The following is an 8,764-nucleotide window of genomic DNA, read 5'->3' on the forward strand; positions in this document are numbered from 1 at the left end:
AGTTCAAGACCAGCCTGACCAACATGGAGAAACCCCTATCTCTACTAAAAATACAAAATTAGCCTGGTGTGGTGGCATATGCCTGTAATCCCAGCTACTCAGGAGGCTGAGGCAGGAGAATCGCTTGAACCTGGGAGGTGGAGGTTGTGGTGAACTGAGGTTGTGTCATTGCACTCTAGCCTGGCAATAGGAGCAAAACTCCGTCTCAAAAAAAAAAAAAAAAAAAAAAAATTAGCCAGGCATTGTGGCATATGCTATAGTCTCAGCTACTCGGGAAATTGAGATGGGAGGATCAATTGAGCCCTAGAGGTAGAGGTTGCAGGGAGCTGTGATTGCACCACTGCACTTTAGCCTGGACGACAAAGTGAAAAATAACAAATGTCAAAAATAAAAAATAATAAATTATCAAAGAAAAATAATAAATAAATAAAATATAAATAAATTGCACCAACTTAAGTCCCACCAGCAGTGTATAACATATCCTTACCAGCATGTGTTATTATATAATTTTTTTTCCTTTCTATGTAAAGGTTATAAAGTGGTGTTTTGGTTTAAATTTTCAGTTATCTGATTACTAATAAAGTTGTGTGCATTTTTTCATATGTTTATTGAATTGACCATTCAAGTCTCTTCTATGAAATGCTTCTTTATATCTTTTGCCTTACTTGGTTATATATCTTTTGTTTAAGCCTTTTGTAAGTACTAGGCATGGGGGCTAAAGGGTTTTGCATAGGTTATATTATGAATCCTTACACTCTACTGCCTTGAGTCCTTTTTTAGAGCAAGATATTTATACATGTTAATGAGTCTTTGCTACTGTATAAGGTATCTGTCTACAGATTTAAAGAAAAAGAAACACACTTCTAAGTTTCCTAACCTTTAGCAAAGTGTAATGCCTCCACATCCAACACATTTATTTTAGGAAGGACCTTAATTCTGACTCTATTTCACAAGTGTTATTTGAAAGCAGCATTAGCTTTATCAGTTAAAGAGGTTTTTTTTAATCAAAAATAGCATGCATTTGAAAAAGAAGACAGTGAGCTGCTAGTTGTTTAGCCCCCTTGCCACTTTAAGTGTGAAACAGAGACCAGCAGCATCACCATCCACCAGGAACTTGTTAGAAATGTAGAATCTTGAGCCTCACCCTAGATCTACTGAATCAGAATGTGCATTTTAAAAAGGTCTCCAGGTGACTCATTGGCACTTTTCAATTTGCAAAGGGCTGGTTAGCTAAACGGTGGTAGACACTACATGTAGGATCTGGTTGGGACTGGGGCTGAAAGAATGTCTTAGTTTTTTCAGTGTATTTGGAGCCTGGCATTGTTAGGTATAAGTGCTTGAATCTCTGAGCGGCCTGTATAGGTGAAATGGAGCTGAGAACAAGAAAGTTACCTGGATCTGTCAGGTAGTGTTCTGGTCTTACAGCCCCAGAAAAATAAAATAGACTAAACCATGTGGCCTGAAATATATCTAATTGAGGTCTATTAATTTTTTTTTAAATTCTAGAATGATCTATACAACTGATCCAACTCTTCACTTCATTTTGAGTGTATGATTCAGTCTGACAGTCTTACATTAACTAGGTGGGTTCAACTAATAGATTTTTGAATCTCAGCACCTTAGAAATCGTTTGTACCAACACTTTCATTTTATAGATGAGGCAAATGAAGCATCACGCATTTAAGGGAGCGGTCACACAGCGTTCAGTCGTGGGATGAGAGTCCCAGTCTTTGGCTTTTGCCATTTAATCAGAGGCCTGGATTAGGAATTTCCCAATTCTCTAGATACATCTGGCCTGAGGTGGGTAAAACTCAGTATTATTATTATTTATTTATTTATTTATTTATTTTGAGGCGGAGTCTCACTCTGTCACCCAGGCTGGGGAGCAGTGGCGCGATCTCGGCTCACTGCAAGATTCACCTCCCAGGTTCACGCCATTCTCCTGCCTCAGCCTCCGGAGTAGGTGGGACTACAGGCACCTACCACCTCGCCCGGCTAATTTTTTGTATATTTAGTAGAGACGGGGGTTTCACCGTGTTGGCCAGGATGGTCTCGATCTCCTGACCTCGTGATCTGCCCACCTCAGCCTCCCAAAGTGCAGAGATTACAGGCGCGAGCTGCTGCACCCGGCTTTTTTTGTATAATTAAAGGAATGAATTAATATCTTGTAAAAATAGCCTGGTAATCTAAAAATGACATAAAAAGCAGCTTTTTTTTTTTTTTTTTGAGACAGGGTCTTGCCGTCACCCAGGCTGGAATGCAATGGCACCATCACAATCCCCTGCAGCCTCAGCCTCCTCAGCTCAAGCCATCCTCCCACCTCAGCCTTCCCAGTAGCTTGGACTACAGATGTGCAACACCACACCCAGCTAATTTTTGTATTTTTTTGTAATGGCAGGGTTTTGCTATGTTGCCCAGGCTGGTCTTGAACTATCTGCCCACCTTGGCCTCCCAAGGTGCTGGGATTACAGGCATGGGCCACTGCACCTGGCATAAAGCAACATTCTTTTTTTCTTTTTTTTTTCTTTTTTTTTGAGACAGAGTCTCGCTCTGTCGCCCAGGCTGGAGTGCAGTGGCCAGATCTCAGCTCACTGCAAGCTCCACCTCCCGGGTTTACGCCATTCTCCTGTCTCAGCCTCCGGAGTAGCTGGGACTACAGGCGCCCGCCATCTCGCCTGGCTAGTTTTTTCTGTTTTTTTTTAGTAGAGGGGGGGTGGCGGTTTCACCGCGTTAGTCAGGATGGTCTCGATCTCCTGACCTCGTGATCCGCCCATCTCGGCCTCCCAAAGTGTTGGGATTACAGACTTGAGCCACTGCACCCGGCCTAAAGCAACTTTCTTAGTGAAAAGATTCTATAACAGACCAGGTGTGGGTGGTTTACACTCGTAATCCCAGGACTTGAGGAGCCCGAAGTGGGAGGATCGCTTGAGGCTAGGTGTTCCAGATCAGCCTGAGGAACATAGTGAGACCCTGTCTCTACAAACGAACAAACAAAAAATAGTCTATAACATTCACCCTATAGCAATTGTTAAGCAGCAAAGTAACTTAAATGCCACCATCTTCAGTGCTCCTTTCTAGCTCCAGTACATTAGAAAGTTTGGATCTAAAGAAACATCTGAGGCTGGGCATGGTGGCTCATGCCTGTAATCCCAGGACTTTGGGAGGCCGAAGCAGGTGGATCATGAGGTCAGGAGTTCGAGACCAGACTGACCAAGGTGCTGAAACCCCGTTTCTACTAAAAATACAAAAATTAGCTGGGCGTGGTGGCACGCGCCTGTAATCCCAGCTACTCAGGAGGCTGAGGTAGGAGAATTGCTTGAACCTGGAAGACAGAGGTTGCAGTGAGCCGAGATCGTGCCATTGCGCTCCAGCCTAGGCAACAGAGCAAGACTCTGTCTCAAAAAAAAAAAAAAAAAAAAAAAGTATCTGGTATACCAGGTGTGGTAGCTCATGCCTGTAAGCCCAGCATGTTGGGAGGCCAAGGGTGGGGGGGGGGGGGGGGGGGATCACTTGAGGACAGGAGTTCAAGACCAGCCTGGTCAACATGGCAAAACCCTGTCTCTACTAAAAATGCAAAATTAAAAACAAACAAAAAAAATTAGCCAGAAATGGTGGTGTGCTCCTGTAGTTCCAGCTACTTGGGAGGCTGAGGCAGGAGAATTGCTTGAACCTGGGAGGCGGAGGCTGCAGTGAGCCAAGATCTCACCACTCCACTCCAGCCTGGGTGACAGAGCAAGACTCTATCTCAATAAATAAATAAATAGGCCAGGTGCAGTGGCTCACCCCTGTAATCCCAGCACCTTGGGAGGCCAAGACGGGCTGATCATAAGGTCACCTGGCCAACATGGTGAAACCCTGTCTTTACTGAAAATACAAAAAATTAGTCGGGCATGGTGGCACGGGCCTGTAGTCCCAGCTACTCAGGAAGCTGAGGCAGGAGAATCACTTGAACCTGGAAAGCAGAGGTTGTAGTGAGCCAGGATTGTGCCATTGCACTCCAGCCTGGTGACACAGTGAGACTCCGTCACAAAAATAAAAATAAAAATAAAAATAAAAATAAAAATAAAAATAAAATGAAGAAGCATCTGACACTCAGACTTTCCCACTCTTCTTACCGTATCCTATCCTATAATTAAAAGTAAAAATAGGCCAGGCACGGTGGCTCACGCCTGTAATCCCAGCACTTTGGGTGGCTGAGGCGGGTGGATTACCTGAGGTCAGGAGCTCAAAATCAGCCTGACCAACAAGATGAAATCCTGTTTCTACTTAAAAAAAAAAAAAAATTAGCTAGGCATGGTGGTGCATGCCTGTAATTCCAGCTACTTGGGAGGCTGAGGCAGGAGAATTGTTTGAACCCAGAGGAAGGATTGCAGTGAGCCAAGATTGCACCATTGCACTCCAGCCTGGGCAACAAGAGCAAGACTCTGTCTCAAAAAAAAAAAAAAAAAAAAGTAAAAATAATAAATAAATAAATACATAGCCGGGCGCGGTGGCTCAAGCCTGTAATCCCAGCACTTTGGGAGGCTGAGACGGGCGGATCACGAGGTCAGGAGATCGAGACCATCCTGGCTAACACGGTGAAACCCCGTCTCTACTAAAAAATACAAAAAACTAGCCGGGCGAGGTGGCGAGCGCCTGTAGTCCCAGCTACCCGGGAGGCTGAGGCAGGAGAATGGCGTGAACCCGGGAGGCGGAGCTTGCAGTGAGCTGAGATCTGGCCACAGCACTCCAGCCTGGGCGACAGAGCGAGACCCCGTCTCAAAAAAAAAAAAAAAATTAAAATAAATAAATAAATACATAATACAAAAAATTGGGGATGAGAGTAAGAGGAGTAAAAGGCTGGGCATGGTAGCTCATGCCTGCAATCCTAGCACTTTGGGAGGCCAAGGCGGGAGGATCCCTTGAGCCCAGGAGCTAGAAACCAGCCTTGGGCAACAGGGCATGGTGACACACCTTTGTAGCTACTTGGGAGGCTGAGGCAGGAGGACTGCCTGAGCCCAGGAGGTCAAGGCTGCAGTAAGCTGTGATCTCACCAGTGCACTCCAGCCAGGGTGACAGAGCGAGACCCCATCTCAAAAAATAAAAAAATAAAAAATAAAAAATAAAAATAAAAGAAAAGAGTTCAAAGTAAAGATTTAAAAGTTTAACTCTGGTGACTTCCTAATCCCTAAATTACAGTGATTTACACTAATTCCACACTTACTGCTGCAGCCCCACCTCCAGAAGGGCAGACATGGAAGGACCCTATTGTTCTGGGCTTCCTTTCTTTGTCCACTCCCAGCCTCTAAACAGTCACATTAAGCCATCCTTCTCCTGCTCTTTGAGATCTAAAAAAGACCTGGGGTTTTCCCTGCCGCTGGGCAAGTTTATGACAAATATTGTTGCTCCCCTATTTTAAAACTTCCCTTTCCCCATAAGAAGCATTTCTGTGGTCACTGGGGACTTTTACAACTAATAATAAACACAGATTCAAGCAGCTCAAAGGGATTCACATATACTTTTTAACAATGATGAAAGAAAGACACAAATAAACGGCCAGCAGTGGTCATCTCCTGGGAGGGGAGTGGGACTGGGTGGAGGGAGGTCAAGGGCAACTTAATCTTATCTGAATTGTTAGAATGTTTTGCAGAGGCGGGCATGGTGGCTCACACCTGTAATCCCAGCACTTTGGGAGGTGGTGGCAGGAGGATCACTTGAGCCCAGGAGTTGCTGTGGGCAACATAGCGAGATCTCATCTGTACAACAAACAAAACGAAAAATTTAGCCAGGCATGGCGGCACACGCCTGCAGTCGTCCAAGCTACTTGGGAGGCTGAGGCATGAGGACCTCCTGATCCCAGGAGATCAAGTCTGCAGTGAGCTGTGATCGCACCACAGCACTCCAGCCTGGGCAACAGAGCGAGACTCTGTCTCAGAAAAAGGAAAGAAGGGAAAAAGAATATTTTGCAAAGAAAATATATCAATGTATCACTTAAATAATTAAAGCAAGGAATCATGGAAAAAATGGGAGAACTACATGCTCATATTAAAATTTTAATCTATATAGCAAAGGAAGTAAAAGTTGCCCACTCCTGATTCTCTAACCCACTCCCCAGAAGAAGCCTCTGTTGGGAATTGTTTTTATGCCCTTCCATTAATGTGCTAAGCATATTTACACATACCCAATTATTTCTCTCTGTCTTTCTACAAAGTAGAATCACAAAGCATGATTTTGAGTTTCCTTTATTCACCCAACATTTATTATCTCTTGGGTGGGATGGCTCTTAGCAACGTGCTCTCTCTCTTTTTAAAAATAAAATTTTTAATTTTAGTTCTAATTCTCCAGCCTGGTTAACATAGGAATACCCTGTTTCTACAAAAAAAAAGAAAATTGAAAACTAGCCGGGCATGGTGGCATACCTGTAGTCCCAGCTACTCAGGAGGCTGAGGCAGGAGGGTCACTTGAACCCAGGGGGTCGAGGCTGCAGGGAGCCCTGATTGTGCCACTGCACTCCAGCTTGGGCAACAGAGCAAGACCGTGTCTCAAAAAATAATAATAAAACACACATTTATTTATTTATTTATTTATGATACAGTGTCTTGCTCTGTTGTCCAGGCTGGAATGCAGTGGCACAATCTCGGTTCACTGCAACCTCCACCTCCTGAATTCAAGCGATTCTCCTGCCTCAGCTTCCTGAGTAGCTGGGATTACAGGGGTGCGCCACCATGCCCAGCTAATTTTTGTATTTTTAGTGGAGATGGGGTTTTCTCACCATGTTGGCCAGGCTGGCCTTCTTTTTTTTTTAAACAACAACAACAAAAAAGCAGAGTCTCTATTGCCCAGGTTGGAGTGCAATGGCACGATCTCAGATCACTGCAACCTTTGTCTCCTGGGTTCAAGTGATTCTCCTGCCTCAGCCTCCCAAGTAACTGGGGTTGCAGGAATGTGCCACCATGCCTGGCTAATTTTTGTGGTTTTAGTAGAGACAGGGTTTTGCCATGTTGGCCAGGCTGGTCTCAAACTCCTGTCCTCAAGGGATCCACCCTCCTCAGCCTCCCAAAGTGTTGCGATTACAGGTGTGAGCCACCACACTCGGCCATAAACTTTTATTTTTTAGAGCAATTTTTGGTTCACAGCAAAAAGTACAGAGTTCCTATTAATATTATAACCTCTATCCCTGAATATGCACAACCTTCCCCAGTATCAACATCCCCCAGCATAGTGGTATATTTGTTACAATTGATGAACTTACATTGACATATCATTGTCATCCAAAGTCTGTAGTTTACATTAGGGTTCACTCTTGGTGTTGTGCATTCATATGTTTGGACAAACGTATAATAAACACATTTGGCCGGGCACAGTGGCTCACACCTGTAATCCCAGCACTTTGAGAGGCCAAGGTGGGTGGATCACTTGAGGTCAGGAGTTCGAGACTAGTCAGATCAATATGGTGAAACCCCATCTCTACTAAAAATACAAAAATTAGCCAGATGTGGTGGTGTATGCGTGTAGTCCCAGCTACTTGGGAGGCTGAGACAGGAGAATTGCTTGAACCTGGAAGCTTGAGGTTGCAGTGAGCTGAGATCACACTACTGCCCTCCAGCCTGGGCAACAGAGCGAGACTCTGTCTCAAAAAAAAAACAAAAACCCAAAGCCAAAAACAAAGAAATGACATTTGTCCATCATCGTAGCATCATTCAGAGAAGTTCACTGCCCTAATGATCCCCTGTGCTCTGCCTATTCAACCCTACTTCTGCTTAGCCCTTGGCAACCACTAATCCTTTTTATTTATTTATATATTTATGTATTTATATATTTATTTATTTTTGAGATGGAGTCTCGCTCTGTCACCCAGGCTGGAGTGCAGTGGCGCCATCTCAGCTCACTGCAAGCTCTGCCTCCCGGGTTCACGCCATTCTCCTGCCTCAGCCTCCGGAGTAGCTGGGACCACAGGTGTCTGCCACCATGCCTAATTTTTTTGCATTTTTAGTAGAGACGGGATTTCGCCTTGTTAGCCAGGATGGTCTCGATCTCGTGACCTCGTGATCCGCCCGCCCCGGCCTCCCAAAGTGCTGGTATTACAGGCATGAGCCACCGCGCCCAGCTTCTGCAACCACTAATCATTTTACTGTCTCCATAGTTTTGCATTCTCCAGAATGTCATATAGCTGAAATTATACAGTATGTAGGCTTTTGGCATTGCTTCTTTCACTTGGGAGTATGCATTTAAAGTTCCTCTCTGGCTTTGCATGGCTCAATAGCTCATTTCCTTTCAGTGCTGAATAATATTCCATTGTCTGATGTACCACAGTTTATTTATCCATTCATTTACTTCAGGGGATCTTGATTACTTCCGAGTTTTGGCAATTATGAATAAAGCTGCTATAAATATAAACAAGTTTTCATATAGACATAAGTTCTCAATTAATTTGGGTAAATATAGAGGAGTGTGATTGGTGGATCATATGCTTAGAGTTATTTATTTATTTATTTTTTCATTTTTCCTCCTGGTAACTCAGGACAGAGTATGTTCATTTTGTGAGAAACTGCCAACTCTCTTCCGAAGAGGCTGTGCCATTTTGCATCTCACCAGCAGTGAATGAGAGCTTTTGTTTCACTTCCATGGTAGCATTTGGTGCTGTCAGTGTTCTGGATTTTGGCCATGCTAATAGGTGTGTGGAGGTATCTTGTTTTAATTTGCAATACCCTAATGACTTAGGATATTGGACATATTTATTTATTTATTTATTTATTTATTTATTTATTTATTTATTTATTTATTT

The sequence above is a fragment of the Piliocolobus tephrosceles genome, chromosome 15, assembly GCF_002776525.5.
Source record: "Piliocolobus tephrosceles isolate RC106 chromosome 15, ASM277652v3, whole genome shotgun sequence".
NCBI lineage: Eukaryota > Metazoa > Chordata > Mammalia > Primates > Cercopithecidae > Piliocolobus > Piliocolobus tephrosceles.